Genomic DNA, 20,618 nt, shown 5'->3' on the forward strand with positions numbered 1-20,618 from the left:
AGGCAGAGCTGAGCCACTTTGCCTGGCTTAACAAAGCCTTGTAAATATGGCCATCTGCAACCTAGTTTTCTGTGGCAAAGCGGCGTGCACTGGTTGTTGCTGTGGGCGTTGCGAGCAGCACCCATGGCTTTTTGACACTTTTCCGGATTCACAAGGATCTGTATATCTGAGGCAGCACCAAAAACTACCACCTTTCAGGAGGTATTAATGTGGCGCAAGAAGGAGAAATACTTTTATTTCTCCTTGTTTTTTGCTCCTTCTATGTGTGCAGCATTCTGCAGCATACATGGAAGGAGCAATATGCCATTAATTGTCGTTTTTGTGCAGGAAGGTGTCCCTTGCTGCACAAACACAATCATCCCTGAAACGCAGGCGACGCCTGCATTAGTGCTAGGCACGTTTTTTTAAGCCCGGCAAGGGGGTGAGATCAGGGATGCACCGTATTCTTGTTAATACAACGCATCCCAGCGTTTTGACAATGACTCAGCTTGGGGCAACAAAATGACTTATGGCATCGCGCTGCACCCATTTTCATGTATGTCTCCCCTAAGAAATGCTAAATAAACAACATTTTAAATAAAGTTTTTTAAATGTATAAAACCCAATCAGTCAAGCAAGCCATCAATGAAAAAAACAAGTGAGCATCTCCTGCTCCATGCCAACTCGAGTATATATCTTAACCCCTTTAGCACGGCATAGAATCCGCAGCTGTGCGGACGTTTCCGTGCGCAGGTGAGGCCGTGTCGGCCAACGGATGTGCGCAGCACTACGAAGGTAATGCTCGCGACGGCCGTTGGCCGACGCACGCAACAAACGGGTTAAAGTCGTTTCTGTAGAGAAAGCATTCAAGTGGATTTACTCCCCTCCCCCGCCCCACCCCACTGATGACTATAGTCAGTGCAGGTGAGACCCAAAAGCACTCATTTGTGGGGACCACCAGCATTTACTTTTCCTAAAGACTTTGGCCCAGAGCCTAAGTGAGAAGAAAGATGGACTAAATAGACATGAGCTGAAATGTAAGTTATGCAAGGGTTTCATGACTAAGATTCGATGTTGTGTTGTATGTTTCTATTGTCAGTGGAGTGCCCCTATTTATATTGTGTCGTAACATTTGTTTTTGTTTTGTTACTGTTTCATATTTTTTTAACACAGTTTTCTTGTGCACCCCAGGCATAGCTCTATCAAATCTTTGTGTGGTTATATATGACTGATATGTAGTAATAGAAATACACTTATCGTTTCACAAAATGTGCAGGTATGCGCACTTGGTGATGACAGCGCTGAGTGCACGTGCAATGCAAGAAAAAAACGAAAATCAGTCATTAAGTTCCCAACGTCTTAGAAGGATGACTAAAAAAAAATTACAATTTCTGGTGGCATGATGTTTTTTCTGTTCAACCTCCTTGACATGTCGCATCTTTTTTTCTTCGGGAAGAAACACTGCAGTTAGTTAAAGCAAGCACTGTCAATGGATATGAATAATTGTATTGTGAATAAACGCGTTGATTGATGTGTGGAACTTCTGGAGTGATCCTGACAGGCCATATGAACTTTCCATCACAAATGAAGTGTTGTTTGTTAAAAAGAAAAAAAAGACGGCCACTGCTAGAACAAGGAAAATAACAAACGAGTTTCTGTACTCCAAACACTTCACAGTTAGCAGGGAAACCATTAACAAATTCGTTAAACAAGAGATTATTTGTGAAAGAGTTGTAAATATAGGGACTGCTCAGCAACTAATGCGCACCGTTAAACAAAAATAGCAAGTATACTACAATGAATGCCAGCAAACCCACAATGCAAATGAAAAGCACCTTCATTTTATGTAATGACAAACTAGCTCAGACCCTGGGTCTTATGTTCTAACAAAAGATTCCCATCAACTCCTTCCTTTCCTCGTCGGGTTGCTAGAGTCAAGGGGTCCAGCCACATCATGCAAAGTTATCTCATCAGTTGGCATAAAAGAAAAAGCATTGCAAAGGAAATAGTTCTTCACTTGATGTGCTAACAAACCGAAGCAAAAGTAAGAAACGAAATCCGTACTACTTTGACAGCAGCTTTGCTCCATTACCAGAAAATACTGGCCCTCAAAACCAAAACCAAATGCACATACAAATTCTACCAGTACATATTCCTACTTAGCGAACAACTCACACCCATCCCAATCCACATGCACTTTTCAACACACACGACGACAAATAATCCACATTTATAGCCTTCTCAAATTCACTCTCTCTATGCAGCAAATACTGCAATTGCTCAATCGACAAGCACATTACACCCATCAACACGTGCATTATCCATTGCTCATTTCAGAGTTATACAACATGACACTCATACTCCACCATCACCCCTTTCCCACACACAGTCCACCTTCAACAGTCTCAAACGAAAGCATATCCGCAAACCCTTCATAACTTTGCGTCCCCTTATCTATCCCAAAACAAAACCAGCATTCAAACACAACTCTGCAGCCCAATCTCTTCATTTACAGCACTCTTACCACCACTAACTAACACAATCAGACCCCAAAAGATATCTTCTAAGCCTTTTCTAATCTAATCACCTTCTCATTGCCACTAAATCTTGCTCTCCTCTCGATCCCTGCCCTTTAAAAATCTTGAAAGCCTGCAGAGAGTCTGTCCTCCCTCCCCTCCTGCAAGTTATGAATATGGCCATTGATGAGGGATCTTTTCCTATTCCTTGGAAATCGGCAGTTGTAAAGCCCCTTCTAAAGAAACCTTCGCTCAATCCAGAAGTCCTAAAAAACTTCCGGCCAATATCTCTGCTCCCAGCCCCGGCAAAGATGCTTGAGGCCCACCTCAACTCTCATCAGACCACATAGCTAGAAAAATCGGGTCTTCTTGACATCTCCCAACATGGATTCCGAACTGCTCACAGCACCGAGTCCGCCCTCACTGTCGTGGCTAATAACATCCGCACTGAGGTTGACAGAGGGCGGACAACTCTGCTGGTGCTCCTCGATCTCACGGCAGCTTTTGATACCCTATCCCCTTCTATCCTGGTCGACCGGCTGAAGGGGATAGGGGTGAGGGGAAGTGCCCTGAGTCTCCTGTCTTCTTTTCTCTCTCAGAGACAGCAAAGGGTCCAGCTTGGCGGCTTTCTGTCCTCCCAAAATGTGCAATGTGGGGTTCCTCAGGGCTCTGCCCTGAGTCCCCTGTTATTCAACATCTATGTAACCCCACTTGCCGAGGTGATAAGATCTTTTGGGTACCAAATATTGTCTTATGCAGACGATACCCAAATTATCATCTCCACTACCTCACCGACCATTGAGGCCGCTTCCAAATTTCGAACTTGTATGGAGGCGGTCTCTCAGTGGATGGTGCGCAATTACTTGAAGCTCAACGGTGAGAAGACGGAGGTCCTAGTCTTTGGAGGAAATCCCGACATCTGGTCCAAGGACTGGTGGCCTCCCTCTTTGGGAGATTGTTCCCAACCCACCAATTCAGCCAGGAACCTTGGCGTTCTTTTTGACTTGGCCCTCTCCTTTGACCTTCAGGTAAATAGAACTGTATCCAACTGCTGCAATACCAACTGCTGCAATACCATCCGCATGCTAAAAAAGATTGCTCCCTACTTGTCATCTGACGCTCCGAAGCAGTCTACTGTTGCCCTGGTATCTTCCAGGCTTGACTATTGCAATGCACTGTATGGGGGCATTAACAAGAAAGCCCTCCATCATCTTCAGATGGTTCAAAACTCTGCTGCTAGGATGGTTCTAATCCTCCCAAGGCTATCATCCGCAACTCAGGCCAGAAGGGATCTCCACTTGCTACCCATACATGCCAGGATTTCCTTTAAGCTTATATGTCTGGCCCACAGAGCCGTGTTCGGCTCTGGCTCCGATGGTATAAAGGCTCTAGTCAGTCCCTACTCTCCCAAGAGAACCCTTCGATCATCCTTAAGAAATCTGCTTGCTGTCCCCAGATTTAAAAAGGCGAAATGGGGAGGAAGAGCCTTTTCCACTCTGGCCCCTAATTTGTGGAATAACCTCCCCCCGAGCTTTCCAACCAACCTTCTCTGATTACGTTCCGGAAGCTCTTGAAGACTTGGCTCTTCTCTCAGGCCTATTACTAAATTTTTAAACTCATTGTCTGTTTATGTAATTTTATATATATACTTTATGTTTTAGTCTGCGCCTTGATGCCCTTTGGGCTAAGTTCGCGCATTATAAATAATCCTTCATTCATTCATTTTGGAAGAAGACAGTGAAAAACATCAACAGCATTCCCTCTCTCCCTCTCACAGCTAATTCTTCGAACAGTATCACTCCACCAACAACTTCAATGGGCAACACTTGCCCTCCTGCTGCACAAGTACCACATATTCAACCTATTTATAAACACACAGTCAGACCCACTTTTCACTACATAATTATGAGTGGGGACAGATATGGACCAGCATTGCTTAAAGGTGTTCCTCCAGGATATACAACTGTTACACAAAATCACATAGGCAAAATAGGAGTTGGCTTAGCCATTATAAATAAAGCAACAACAAATCTTACCAAAGCTGGAGATATATTATCACAAGGTTGTGAGAACCTCCTTAGCAGATGCAACCCAACACCAACATTTTCATGTAACCTTCTCCTTCTTTACAGACCACCATCTAGTAATTCGGAATTCTCAGATACATTGCTAGACACAATCTATAACCATCTTAAAATATGCTCAAACCTGTTCATCTTTGGTGACTTCAACGTATGGTTTGATAAGCTTGATAGGCCCCACCCAAGAACCATCCAGATTGGCTAGACACACACAACCTACAACAACTTCTTTCTAACCCAACACATATAACTAAACACACATTAGATATAATTTTTGCCAACCCAAAACTAGTTACACTCAAAAGACACACTCCTGTCACCTAGTCAGACCACTTCCACATTGCCATCCAACACAAGACACCACAATCAACCACACCTAAAACCATCCTATCCTCAATCACATACCAACCATGGAATCAGCTGAATTTGTTGGAACTGGAACATCTACTTACCTCCAACACAGATCTGTTCACCATCAAATCTGTACAAATACTCTATGGATGGCTCCAGAGAAATTTTGATCACCTAATTCCTCTGAAAACATCTAAGCATAACACAAGGAAACACAATGCTTGGATGAATACATAACTTAAAAAGAAGAAATATTTAAATGATAAGCTTTAAGCAAATGGCTCAAAACATATAACCCTGAAGATGAGATATGCCTACACAGATACAACAGATTGTGTGTCAACAACACAAAACCCAGAAAACTATACTATTGGAATTGAATCCATAATGCATAAAGTGGCAAAAAAGAATTATATAAAACTCTCACCGAATTCCATAAGACAAAATACACAAAAGCTCGTAATCCCATTTCTCAAGGTTTGTGTGACAAGCTGGCGAACAATTACAGATCTAAAGCAAATATTTTGGATACCTACTTAGCAAAATATCCTATAGCCTCAACCTGTTTCTGATAACACCTGCCAGCAAAAAGAAAACACAGCAACTATGCATACTTTTAGAGGGGTGACACACTCATGACCCACCAGCTAATACTCTTGATCAATTCAATTCAAAGATAGCTTTATTTGATTTAAAATATAAATCATAAATGCACAGTTTGGCACACATTTAAAAGATAGCAACATGTACACATGAATATACATAAACAGCAAACAAGTTAAAATAGTACAAGCATGATTAAGAACCAGGACTCGTATTCCACATTGTTTTCTTAGAGTTGATAATGCTTTTTTTAAAAGTGACAAGAGGCGTAAACATTTCATTTTCCAGAACTGGTAAGGCCAAAAGTGCTATACAACATTGTCTTATTCGGAAAGTTTTTAGAATTGGCAATACAAATCTTTTTCTTGAGATGGAATAAAACTTACAAAATAAAAGGATGTGTAACATGAATTGCTGTGAGTGATACATTGTCACACGGACAAGCATCCAGAGTCTTGGACTAGTCATTTGTAGCTGTAAAACTAGTAAGTCTGTAAAAACACCCCAAGCAAAATCGAGTCAACAACATTCTGTCGAAACTCCCAGGTACAGAACTAGATAGGTCTGAATACAATGACAAGATAACATCAGCTGATTGTCCATAACTGTAAGTGTGACAATTTCTTGGGACAATCTAATTGATTGTAAATGAGCTAGACAATCTGCTTTTAATATCTTTCTTGAAATTAAATCAATAGTATCAGGCCTGTAAAAGTATTTAGTGTGTCCTATACATAGCTGTGGTAAGGCACTTAGCTTTATACATTTGTAGTAATTCAGGGACTGGTCTTCTGCCTAATTTCTTTGCAAAGTTGACCAAAGCACCAGTAGCTCTGGAAAACAGCAGTTTCCTGGCCAACACTGCAGTATTCCAAGTACCCCTATAGTCAAAATGGATGCCTAAGTAAGCAAAATTATTAGTGAATTCTACTTTACTATCGTTAATAATAATATCATGGCATTAGCGCAAATCTTGCCACATTTCATTATGTAAGATCTACATATGTTCACATTCAGGTCTTGTTGAATTCAATGGGTACCATTTTCGGGGTGAACTTTACTCTCATTTAAGGGTTGGGACAACAACTCCTCTTCGTGATTCATGTATTAACAAACGTGAGTGTAACCTCCAGAGTTATAATCATATTAGATAACTGATTTATAACAAAAATTGAATTCTTCACAAAGCATAGTAAGAAATAAAAGTCTTCCATCAAAATATATTTTCTAAAAGGTCATTTTATTATTTTCTTTTTATTTCTCATCAAAACAAATTATGGCTTGTAGCAGGTGTTCAACTGTGTTACATTGTTTGTTACAACTGAAAGGATTGGTCTTGAGATCCCTTCACAAATCCCACTCCTTTGTAGCATAGGTTTGGGTTGAAAGAAGCCAACATGTGTTTTGCCATCAGGGGGCATGCAAGCAAAGGGCTTTTGCAAGGCCAATGTATATTGAAATAAAAATATTCACAGACAAAGTTTCTAAATGAATTAAAATAAAAATATTTGCAAAATTAGGTACTGATATTATTGGTCCTACTTCACATTCGTGATAAAACACTCCAGATTTATTTTAAACGGGTGTGACGAGGTGAAAAATAGAAAGTGAAACCAATTAGTGTTCATTTTAAAAATGAAGTGATAAACTGTTTTGTATGAAGCAGATGTTTCTGATTTAGAGTGCCACTACAAATATTAGAGTTATTCCTATACATAATGCACGGGCAAAACATTATTGGTCATGAAAGGAAAAGAGACCAGTACCTTTGACCTTTGTATTATTCATGTGATGAACGAAAATATTTTGTTTGAAGACCACTGATCAATTTTTAATTATACCCGAATAGGAGTCTGGTAGAAGCAAACAAATAAAAAAAAGAAAGGCAAAGAGACCCACCCCCCAGAAAACGTTGCTAGAAAGTTAGCCTAATGTGGGAGCACAAACTGTTGGACTTCAACAAATAGAGCGGTCTTATAGTCAAACAGTAATAAGAGACAGACAGAATATTGCCACTTGGACTAAAAAAGGTAGAAAATGCAGTAAAAGCTGAGTGTTGAATTAAAGCACATTGCTAGTAGGTAAGAGAGGAGAACCATTAGGTGGTTACCGCAGAAACTTAAAAGTGATCACTCATTTAAAGAGTGTATGTTTAGGATGACAGTAAGAAAGAAAAATAATATGAGGAATTTTAATGTGAATAAACTTACCAAGCTGAGAATAGAAACTATTTGTAGATTGTATCATTGCGGCCTGCATCAATTCCCAATCTTAAAACGTTCAGAATTTTGTCACGAGAGAGTCACCATGTCATTGTTGTTTTGGTAAAAGGACGGTAAAGACTTAGAAAGACTTAGAAACTAATATAATTGATATAAGGAAGACTTACTCAATCAGAACATCGTATGAGGAAAGAAAGATAGAATTTTCATATTGAAAACTTGCAATGGAAAATATTAAAGCAGTGAACATCATGCGTGAGTTGTATTTTTAATTCATAATAACAAAATGGGAGTAACCCATTCAGAAGAGATCATCATCCAGAAATACAGATCACTGACAGAATGTCAAAAACAACATTGTTTTACAAAAATACTGCTTCAATCATATTGTTTACAAAAATATAATGTTCCTATATTTATAATGGTAAGTGCAAAAATATTGAAAATAAAATATTGTTTCACACTAATATCATTAAAACATTCACAAATATTGGTTTTTAATATATATATATATGTATGTATATATATATATATATATATATATATATATATATATATATATATATATATATATATATATATATATATATATATATATATATATATATATATATGTACAACCTGCAAATAAAAACGAATATTGAAACCTACCTGATTGGCGGCTCTTTTAAGTTGGGACAACTTTTACGATGGAATGTTTTACCGGCCGGTCCCGGAAGAGCCCTACCACGTGGCGGTGGTCCAGGCTGCAGCAAATGGCTATCAGCGCGAAACTGGCAGGAAGGTCGTTTTGCAGGTAGACACACGCAGCGCAGGCAAAGAGATGGACAATTTCCCGGCCCACTGGGGTGTAATGTGTGATATATTGACACTGGGGGAGCAGCGCACTGTGGCGTGATGAGATGACTACAAGCACCAGCAGGCTCTGGGGGTGACAACGCCCACTGGGGCAGATGCAGACAATTGAAAAACTCTATGACTCCCTTGCAGTGTTCACTAAGCCTCTGAAGAAATGCTCGCAAGAGCATGAAACGCGTCAGGCTTTTCAGATTGAAACAGGACTTTGCTCACTACTGGCAGCGCTGTACAACCTGCAAATAAAAACGAATATTGAAACCTACCTGATTGGCGGCTCTTTTAAGTTGGGACAACTTTTACGATGGAATGTTTTACCGGCCGGTCCCGGTCGGGGAAGAGCCCTACCCCGTGACGGTGGTCCAGGCTGCAGCAAATGGCTATCAGCGCCAAACTGGCAGGAAGGTCGTTTTGCAGGTAGACACACGCAGCGCAGGCAAAGAGATGGACAATTTCCCGGCCCACGGGGTGTAATGTGTGATATATTGACACGGGGGGAGCAGCGCACTGTGGCGTGATGAGATGACTACAAGCACCAGCAGGCTCTGGGGGTGACAACGCCCACTGGGGCAGATGCAGACAATTGAAAAACTCTATGGCTCCCTTGCAGTGTTCACTAAGCCTCTGAAGAAATGATCGCAAGAGCATGAAACGCGTCAGGCTTTTCAGATTGAAACAGGACTTTGCTCACTACTGGCAGCGCTGTACAACCTGCAAATAAAAACGAATATTGAAACCAACCTGATTGGCGGCTCTTTTAAGTTGGGACAACTTTTACGATGGAATGTTTTACCGGCTGGTCCCGGTCGGGGAAGAGCCCTACCACGTGATGGTGGTCCAGGCTGCAGCAAATGGCTATCAGCGCGAAACTGGCAGGAAGGTCGTTTTGCAGGTAGACACACGCAGCGCAGGCAAAGAGATGGACAATTTCCCGGCCCACTGGGGTGTAATGTGTGATATATTGACACTGGGGGAGCAGCGCACTGTGGCGTGATGAGATGACTACAAGCACCAGCAGGCTCTGGGGGTGACAACGCCCACTGGGGCAGATGCAGACAATTGAAAAACTCTATGGCTCCCTTGCAGTGTTCACTAAGCCTCTGAAGAAATGCTCGCAAGAGCATGAAATGTGTCAGGCTTTTCAGATTGAAACAGGACTTTGCTTACTACTGGCAGCGCTGTACAACCTGCAAATAAAAACGAATATTGAAACCTACCTGATTGGCGGCTCTTTTAAGTTGGGACAACTTTTACGATGGAATGTTTTACCGGCCGGTCCCGGTCGGGGAAGAGCCCTACCACGTGACGGTGGTCCAGGCTGCAGCAAATGGCTATCAGCGCGAAACTGGCAGGAAGGTCGTTTTGCAGGTAGACACACGCAGCGCAGGCAAAGAGATGGACAATTTCCCGGCCCACTGGGGTGTAATGTGTGATATATTGACACTGGGGGAGCAGCGCACTGTGGCGTGATGAGATGACTACAAGCACCAGCAGGCTCTGGGGGTGACAACGCCCACTGGGGCAGATGCAGACAATTGAAAAACTCTATGGCTCCCTTGCAGTGTTCACTAAGCCTCTGAAGAAATGCTCGCAAGAGCATGAAACGCGTCAGGCTTTTCAGATTGAAACAGGACTTTGCTCACTACTGGCAGCGCTGTACAACCTGCAAATGAAAGCGAATATTGAAACCTACCTGATTGGCGGCTCTTTTAAGTTGGGACAACTTTTACGATGGCATATATATATATATATATATATATATATATATATATATATATATATATATATATATATATATATATATATAAGACAAGGTTTGCCTTTCGGTAAAAAAGGAGACGCACTCACTCGATCATAGAAGTAAAAGCACATTAAATGTCAGATTTTAGCTGCCATGCCCAACGCGTTTTGGTCCAGTCACTTGGACCTTGATCACGGGAGGATTTTACACAGGAACAGGGGCATATATATATATAGTTTAAAATAGTAAATGTTAAATATTTCAATATATATACATTAATATAATGTACATTAAATCATATAAACAATATTTAATACTATGTATACTTACATAAACACACATACATATAAATGTGTGTATTTTGTAATAAATTATAATATGTAACACTATATTAAGATTTCTATATTTTATATGATATTCATTATTTAACTGTGTAGGTAAATACATGGGTGTGAGAGTTGCTGTATGGCTGAGTATGTTTCTATGTGAGTGGCTGTACAGGTGAGTGACTCTTTGTATGGGTGAGTGAATGGTTGTGTGAGTGGCTGTACGAGTGGGTGTGTGAGTGACTCTATGGAAGAGTTAGTGTGAGTACTGATATGCATCTGAATGAGTATTTGAGTGGTTGTGTGGGAGTGGGCGTACAAGAGGTCATATGGGATGTGAGTGGATCTGTGGATGATGTCATCTGTGATATAATTGGAGATGTCATCAGTGATGTCACTGACCATGTCATGAGTGATATAATGTGTGAGGTCATAAGCAGTCCATTGTGGGGGCATAAGTTATAGTTAGGTCAGGTAACTATAACTTCTGAATTTCACTGGTTTTATATGAGTGACATCTGACTCGAACTATAACATCTCTGTAACCTTTGTGTTTTTGGGGAATTTCTAAGGATTTTTAAATTCTATTTCCTAACTATAACAACCCTGTAACCTTTGGTTTTGAAGTGAATTTCTAAGGTTTTTAAAATTCTATTTTCTAACTTTAACATCCCTGTAACCTTCGTTTTTTTAAGTAAATATCTATGTTTTTTTTTAACAAGTAGTCACATTTTCAGAGTGGTGGAGAAATGGGGTGGGGCCTCTGACCAGCTGTCAGTACTGTGTTGGACTTACTGGAGGTAACAAGAGTGCTTCTGGGCCCCCAAGAGCCCTGAGCATCCTAGAGGACTTCATCCTCTGACCAGCAGTGCACTAGGAGGCGTGTTTGCAGAGTGGTGGATATCGGAGTGGTGGAAAAAGGGGGCATGGCCACCAAAGACCTCTCGGTTATTCCGCTGTGTGGGACTTACTACAGGTATCAGGGGGGCTTGTTGGCCCCAAGGACACTTTAGAGTCAATTGGACTTTGTCTCATAACCAGCAGTGTACCAGGAGGTGCATTTGTAAAGTGATGGAGAAAGGAGTTGTAGCCTCCGAACACCTCTCAGCAACTCAAACTGTGTGGGACTTACTGGAGGTAACAGTAGAGGTAGATGACCACCAGGGATCCTCAAGAACCAAGGGGACTTCATCCCCCACCTACTAGTGTACCAGGAGGTGTGTTTGCAGAGTGGTGGAGGAAGGGGACATTGCCTCTAACAACCTCTCAGAAATCCCACTGTATGGGACTCACTGGAGGCAACCGTTATGGTAGTTGGCCCCCAAGGACCCTCTGGAGTCAAGGGGACTTCGTCCCCCAACTAGTAGTGTGCCAGGAGTTAAGTTTGCAGAGTGGTGGAGAAAGGGGGTGTCCATTCTGTTTAACAGTAGGGAAAGCACTGAACTTTGGAGGGTAAGGAGCAATTTCACTGACCTTGTCAGCAAACTGCTTCCCTCCTTGTGCAGCTCTGCCTGATAGCTGCTGCCCTTTGCCGGTCCACTGACCCTTGCTGGTTGGTGTTCGAGGCCCTCCTCCATCCATAGGCTCCTGCCTGTGCCTCATCCCTGGTTGGTGGGCTCTGCTGCCGTCTGTCATTGTGCTTTCTGCCTCTTTTTTCCCCTCTGCACTCTTTGTACTTTCTTCTCGTTCCCCCTTTTTTTGCTTACTTGTTTCACTTTTTTCTAACTTTCCTTCTTTTTGTGGCCCGCACCTGCCACTGCTCAAGCCCCGAGGCCCCCCCCCTTCGAAAGCCATGTTTCCTAGAGCCACAGACTCTGGCTCTCAGATCTTTCAGCGATACGACACCAGCACCCTCCTCTCCCTCTACACCGGACACTGGATGCCACACCGCCTGCCACATCGTGTTGCCGAAAGGCACACAAGGACCTTTCTCCTGCCGAAACTTCAGCTGCACCCTCTCCCACCTCTGCACTCCAACTCCTCACACTACCTGGCTGACCTGCAGCACACCCGACCAGCTCAGCTGCATCCTTCTCTACACCTATTCCCTCCACAAACAGGCCACAGAAATCTAGGACTGCCTTGACTCTGTTTGCCCCACATTGCCTCCCACACGGAAACCTGGACGAACCCCATCTCAGGCCAGGACATCGCTACCAGCAGCTGCAACAGCTACAAGATCACCCACAAGGACCACATCGACTGACCAGGTGGAGGCATCGCCATCATCCACAAGTACTCCCTTCGCCTGAACACCCATTCGGACAACCCAATGACTACCATGGATTATGTCCACTTCCATGTCCTGACCAACCCCAACACCATCGTACACAGCACCCTCATCTACGACCACCTGGCCCCCAACTGCCGTTCACCGACACCATCTTTGACTTCATCACACCCCAGAATCTCACATCTACAGATTACAAACTATTCAGCGAGTTCAAGTTCCACCTGGACAACCCTAATGGCCAGAACACTGCATCCCTTCTGGAGTACCTCGCCAAAATTGGACTCAAGCAGCTAATCACTTTACTGACCCATGCAGTGAGGCACAGGCTCAACCCGGTCGTCTCTGCCAAGCAAAAACATCACCTACAGCCACACTTCCAAATTCCTCTGGACTGACCACTGCTGCATTTATTTCACCTTCACCAAACCCACAATACACCACTGCACCTACCACCCCCTGCCATAACAAGGTCACCAAAGAACATCTCTGCACCACCCTCAGCACAACCACATGCTAACATCTACAGGCGCCAATACCACAGCATGCAACCTCCACTGATGTATCTACAACTGTTCCGACTCACTTGCAAACCTCAAGAAAATTCACGGCAAGCACCACTCAAAGAATGCCAGTTAATTCACTGCCACCTTCCATGAGCTCAGACACATCTGTAGAGAGCTCGAGAGGAGATGGAGGAAAAGCAAAATCCCAGAAGCCACCGATGACTTCAAAGTCACATTCACCATCCCAATCATATCCTCATCAAAACCACAAAGAAAATGGCCATCTAAGATAGAATCAATGCCAACGTAAACAACAGCAAAGAACTATTCACCATCATCAAGGAATTCACCAAATCTAAAAATGAGAAGACAGAAGTCCCAGCCTACCAATACCTCTAAAACAACTCAGCACCTACTTCCACCAAAAGATAAAGCAGATCTACGAAAGCTTCGACAACCAAGACCCATCCATCAACACCACCACCACATGCAACAACGCTGCTCGTCAACAGATCCTGCTCAACTTGACCCTGCACACCATGGATGACACTATCAAGACCTTGAAGAGCATTCACTCTGAGGTTGTCACTTCCATCACCCCTGAATTATGCCACATCATCAACTGCCCCATCGAGACTGCCACTGCTTTCAAAGCAATTACAGCATTGACCCACCCTCGTCACCGCCACTGATGAAAATCCCTCCCTCCTTGACTGGGGAGAAACAGCAACCTTCATCCTTCTTGACCTCTCAGCCGCCTTCAACACCGTCTGCCACCTCACCCTAAGCACAAGATTCCACGATGCCATTATCCACAACAAAGCACTGAACCTTAACTGTTCCTTCCTCACCTGTAGGACACAGTGAGTCAGACTACCATTGTTCCTCTCTGAACCCACGGTGATCGGCTGCGGAGTCCCCCAAGGCTCCTCCTTGAGCCCTACCCTATTCAATGTCTATGCAGCCCGCTTGCAGCCATAGTCAAGAATCATGGACTCAACAATGTCTCCTAGGCTAACGACACCAACTGATCCTCTCTCTCATCACCGGCCCACAATCACCAGAAACAACTTCCACGATGGGATGAAGGCCGTCGCTGCCTGGATGAGAGACAGCTGCCTCAAGCTCAACTCGAACAAGACAAAGGTCCTGCTCTTGGGGCCCAACAAATCTGCTTGAGAAGTCTCCTGGTGGCTCGCCATGTTTGGACCACACTCACAGACCGCTCATAAAACCTCAGAATCATACTAGACTTCTCACTCACGATGAACCGCCAGATCAACTCCATCTCCTTATCATGCTTCCACACACTTTGCCTGCTTTGAAAGACCCTCAGATTAATTCCCACTGAGGCCATAAAGACGGTAACCCATGCAGTTATCAGCAGCAGACTTGACTATGGCAACGCACTCTATGCAGGCGTCACCCAACATCCCCCCCGCAGCCAAATCTCCGAACACCTGCAAGAAATCCACTGGCTCCCAGTCAACAAGAGTCACATTGAAGCTCCTCACACACACCTACCTGGCTCTCCACGACGCAAGACCAGCTTGCCTCAACCACCGCCTCTCATTCCACGTACCCATCCGACACCTCCGCTCCTCCGGACTGGCCTTTGCCACTGTCCCTCTGATTCGCAAGAACAGGATCGGAGGAAGATCCTTCTCCTACCTCACTACCAAAGCCTCTCCACCTCAGGCTAGGTCCCTCACTGGCCCAATTCAGGCAGGATCTCAAGACCTGTCTCTTCGACTGAACCTCAGGACCCATTAGGACCTGCAGCACTTACCCTCCCGCGCCTTGAGACCCTCATGGGTAGGTAGTTGCGCTTAATAAACACTGATTGATTTATTGATTGACATGCCTCATAATGTTTGTCTGGTGACAGTTTAATATCCTATTTTGGGATATTTTAATAATTGTCTTGAATCCACTCTTTAAGTGGTCAAAAAGTGTTTCCTGTATAGATTATAGTGCGTAGATAACAAAAGTACTTTCACAGTTTATCTACACGTTTATATGATGTTATTGGTTGTTTACAGTCGGGCTTTAATTTTGTTATATGAAAGTTAATACATTTGAACAATCTCATTAAATAAAACCAAAATTCACCAACATAACAAATACAGTACAAAAAAAAACAGTATAAAAAAGACAATCCAACTTGCCTTCTATGATTAACCACACTCCCACTACAAGTGTGACTGGATCTTAATAGGTACGCTCAATAACTGATTGTCATCGTTCATGCACTGTAAATGTGCTTTCGTGTTCCGTCAATGCAGTTTGGGGGCCCCAATGTCTAAATACCACCTTCTTAAGGACTAATAGTATTACATCTCCTCCCAACAAATATTTATAAAAACCATAAAATACAATAAAAAATACTTTACAGACTTAATTTAAGATCTCAAAATATTAAAATGTGGTAAATCACTCATTGATAATTGCTATTTTTTATTTCAAATTCAATTAAAAACCGCACATATCAACTCAATATCCTGTGGTACTCCATAATATGCATACCACTCATGTTCCACACATCACTTTCATCATTGCAATAAAACATGCTTTCCACTAACAGCAGTGTCAGTTACTCATATCTTTCTTCATTTAAACCACTAAATGTTTGAGATGCTTTTAAAGCGGAGGTCAGAGGGGAAACAATGAGCTATAGCATGTATCGGCAAAAGAAGGCAGCACAGCAGGAGGAAATAATTAGAAAAAATGTGATTAGGATAGAGGAGGATCTTGCTATAGCCATCAATATGGGTAGACCAATTGAGGATATACTGCTTCAATTGGCCACAACTAACGCTGAGGCTGGAGAACGAATTGCTGCAAAAGCTGCAGAAACCTTTACAAAAAGAGAGCACTGCCATGAGTTTAGCGAGCGGGTGGGGCATACCCTTGTGGTAAGATTAAGACAAAAGACTACTGCAGGAGAGATATCTGAAATTTGGATAATAATGGGAGTATAGTAGCTGATTCCTCTGGGATTCGGGAGGCGTTCCGGCAATTTTATCAATGGCTCTTTAGTAAGGAACCCTCGAAGGCGCTGAATATAATTCAAGAGTATCTAGATAAAATACCCTTGCAGGGGATTGACTCAGTAGATATTGAGACACTTGAGCCCGTTGTGACTCAGGAGGAGATAAGGGGTGCATTGCAAAGTTTACCATCTAACAAGGCTGCTGGCCCAGAACAGATCCCACTAGAGCCTTATCAAACTTTTGCAGATATAATTGGACCTTACCTGACTGAGGTTATCCATCAAGCTCAAAGTGGTGGCTCTGCTCCTGAGTCATGGGCGGGGCGGATATTGTAATTTAAAAAGAAAAAGACAAACCACAGAGGGAGCCAGGCTCATATAGACCAATAACTCTTTTAAATAGCAATGTTAAAACTTTCTCTAAGGCTATGGCAACAAGACTAAATTGCATTATTAGGAAAATAATTCATCCCTGTCAACACCGGTTTATAATTGGGCGGGGAACAATGCAGCATATTCGCCGAGTAATAACACTTTTTAATGTAACGGAGCTCTCAGGGGACCCTATGGCTGCTTTGCTTTTGGGGGATGAAAAGGCATTTGATAGGGTCTCCTGGGAGTTCTTGTGGGAGACTTTGAACTGGTATGGTTTTGGGAAGGATTTATTAAAGCAATACAGGTTTTGTATAGAGTACCTACAGCTCTCCTAAGACTGAATGTGGGCTATACAGCACCTTTCTTTATTGAGCGGGGAACAAGGCAGGGCTTCCTTTGCTCACCCCTCCTTTTTGCCATGTATATAGATCCCTAATATAACTACTGGAGGCCAATAATGGAATTAAGCCTATTGCGTGTCAGGGTCTGGAATCTAAAGTATTGGCCTAAGCAGACGACGTTGCCATCATCACGGCGAATCCTTCAACTGCGCTTATTGTGATGGAGGCGGTAGAACAGAATTTTGGTAGATTCTCAGGGTACGCACTAAACAAATAAAAAACTCATATTATTAAGAATAGGATTGTTATTATGGCTGACCCGTGAGTAACTGACTCAGCTGTGTATCTCGGTATTACCATCACACCGGAGCTGGGGAATTTTGTCGCCAGGAATATTGAGCCGGTAATCAGGAAGGCAGGAACTGATTTTGACAGATTTAAAAATGTACATATGTCATTAGTGGGCCGCTGCAATGTGGTCAAAATGATGTGTTTACCGAAAATACTTTACTTGTTTAGGGCAATATCAATAGAATTAGAAAAACACTGGTTTGCAGCTTTGGAGAACATAGTAAACCATTTCATCTGGGCACAAGGGAAAACTAGGAAGGCCCTTAGGTTTATGTCACTCCCCTAGGAAAGATGGGGCTTTGCCTTTCCTGATTTTAAAACGTATTATTAGGCAGCGGCTCTCCAGTATATTAATTAATTAATTAATTGCAAGTTTATATAGCGCTAGGATCGACTCCCGGAGGAGTATCTCCACGCTTCGACCGCTGCGAAACCCTTCCTGGCTTCCCTGAGAGATGGTCCCTTAATGGGTATCTCCAGGGTGAGACCAGGCATCCCCGGCGGTCTGGTGGGGCCGTTAGTGCAGATGAGGCAAGCTTATGCCCAGAGTTGCCGAGTGTGATCGCTGATCAGAGTGGGCACCGAGGCGAGAGAATTATCGAGTCCGCTGACTCTGGTCCAGAAACCTGCCGCGTCGGGAATCGAACCCTGGTCCCGGGCCGTTCTCTGCTCTCGGGTCTGCCGCCTCTAACCAGTGAGCCACACTACTGCACAGTATATGAGTATCCTAATGGGTGCATGCCCTGACGATTCCGGGGAGGAAGTAGGGCTCCCTGATGTATACAAGCTATTGCTTGGGGACCAAGCAGTACATTGTTTTATGACATTTAGAGAGCCCAGTTACTATAAGAAGACAAAATGTAAATCTTTACTCGTCGCCTTTTAAAATCTTGGCTGCACTTAAAAAAGACTGGTCTTGGGAGGATCATTTATTATACCCAGCTTGATAAAAATCCTATGTTTCCTGAAGTATTCTCTGATGCAATTAAGGCGGACTGGGCGGGGCGGGGGCTCGGAATTTTGGGGATTTAATACAGAGGGAAGGTTTTTACCAGTTTAGTGATATTCAGATGGAGTATGGGCTAGATAGGTGTAACTTTTTTTAATTCTTGCAGCTGCAAAGCTTTTTTAGCAAGAAGGTGGGGGGGGGGTTTAATGGGTTTGGTAAAATTAAAGTTATTGATATCATCAGGGACAGCAGGAAGTGCATTATAAGATTAATATATGCTGAACTAGTAGCACTTAAACAAGACGATCTGGTAAAAAACGGGGTAAATGGGTGGAACGGGTAGGTGTTGAACCAGAGAAGTTTCTCGACCCTTTAGAACTGGGTCAGACGGTTGTGTGCTTGTCAGGGCTTCAAGCACAGCACTACAAAACCATCTTTGCACTTTATTTTACCCCGGCGAGGATTGCACAGTGGGGTGAGCAGGTAGGAGTCAGATGCCCGCAGTGCGACTCGCCTGTGGCTGACCTTGTACACATGTTTGCGTTCTGCTCACACCTTGAAAACCTGATAGACTCCATCAAGAAATTTCTTGATTTGACACTAGGTTTGAAAGTTATGCTAACCCCGGCTCTGATACTCCTCGAAGTATAACAATGAAGCACAAGATCCATCTTATCAATTTCTTTTCTTGGCTATGGCCCCAGTATGGATATGTATCGCCTCTGCCTGGCTAGATCCGGTACCTCCAACATTTCAGCAGTGGTTTGAGCGGCTGCTCTAAATGTTTACCCTGAAAAGACCTATTTACGAGAGAGAGGGTAAAAGAGGGAGACTCTTGGGTTGACGCATCTGGGCTCCTATAGTGAGGTGGATGGAGTCATAGATGGCTAATGAACCCTGAACCAGATGATGAGAGGTGTAGGATAATCTATTTGTTTTGACATCTGATATTAAATGCTGTAATTTTCATAGTCTGACGTATGAATTGATATATGGTTGAGCTCTTCCTTAATTGTAATTTGAAGTATGATGAATTATTGCTTATCTTCTTTTTGATTGTTAAAAAAGTCTGGATGTAACCTTACGGTTTAATAGGCTATATCATTTTCCAATTTAAGGGGGAATCCTCCCTTCAACCCCTAGGGAAAGAAGCTTTTATATAATTACGACTAAATTGTTTCCTTTACAAAATTAAGCTAAAGGAAGTGTAAATAGCTCCATCTATATTGTACAAAAACCTCACTTTCATGGGACTCACCTAATTGTTTAACATGTACGGCCGCCAAGTCCAAATTCTCCCAATGTTAGAAAACCAATCTCACCTGCTGTACCTCATTTATACTTTCTAAAAGCAGTTAATTTGTGGATCTACTGCTTGGAGAACTAGATTGTTCCAACACGCCAAGTAAAAACTCTGTGGCATGGCCATATTGCAGTGTTTTCCTCCCTGTGGTATATCGGAAAATGTTCACCTGACTATTTACCATTATTAATGCGAACCCGATCTCGCAGCAATCTTAAATTTCTATCTTGAACACTACCTGCCTATTTTCATCCTGGCCATCTTCAGGAAATCTAAACCTTACAATGTCCTAGATGGCAACGCCATATGGCAGTCATCTTATACCACTTATTCTCCATATTTAGCCTCTTCTGACCTATATCTAATTTAAGGTGCATTATGAGTCTCATATTACTGTAGTCTTAGGGAGCATCATCAAACGTAACTTCCCTATTATTGGTCATAAACGATACAGTATAAAAACTCTTGTTTGTCTACACCATGCCACATACCACTAAAAGTGTTAATAACCATGTTTGGCCTGTTGAGAGCGTATATCATATTAGAAACATCAGGATAAAAACATAATACATACATCCGTATTACTGCCATATAAGAATATTAGCTGAGCACAATTTAACAACTGGTCAAATTGCCAACCTCCATGTGGCATATCAAATGTGTCTGAGTCTGCTCTTGTATAGTACAATGACAAGGTAGTAATATCAAAACATACTTTCAGTACTATTATAAAAGTCTATAAAATTATAGACGCTATATTTCACCTCACTCCCATTGCTTTTCATAATTGAAAAATATAATGAAACATAATGAAAATTGAAACCCATGCTAAATCTACAGCTACTATGTAAAAATAAAATGTTCCCGCTCTGCTATTTAGTCCAAGTCTGAAAGCAA

The 20,618-nt window shown here is 42.7% G+C and overlaps 1 protein-coding gene across 1 annotated transcript in view; it reads right to left on the reverse strand.

Moving 5' to 3' along the window:
* LOC147659338 (SLAM family member 9-like) overlaps nt 1–20,618 on the reverse strand; it is a gene marked incomplete at its 3' end in the record, with an annotated part of 359,657 nt that overhangs the window by 146,337 nt on the left and 192,702 nt on the right. The window lies entirely within an intron of this gene.

This window comes from Lissotriton vulgaris, unplaced genomic scaffold (assembly GCF_964263255.1).
Source record: "Lissotriton vulgaris unplaced genomic scaffold, aLisVul1.2 SCAFFOLD_1237, whole genome shotgun sequence".
Taxonomy (NCBI): domain Eukaryota; kingdom Metazoa; phylum Chordata; class Amphibia; order Caudata; family Salamandridae; genus Lissotriton; species Lissotriton vulgaris.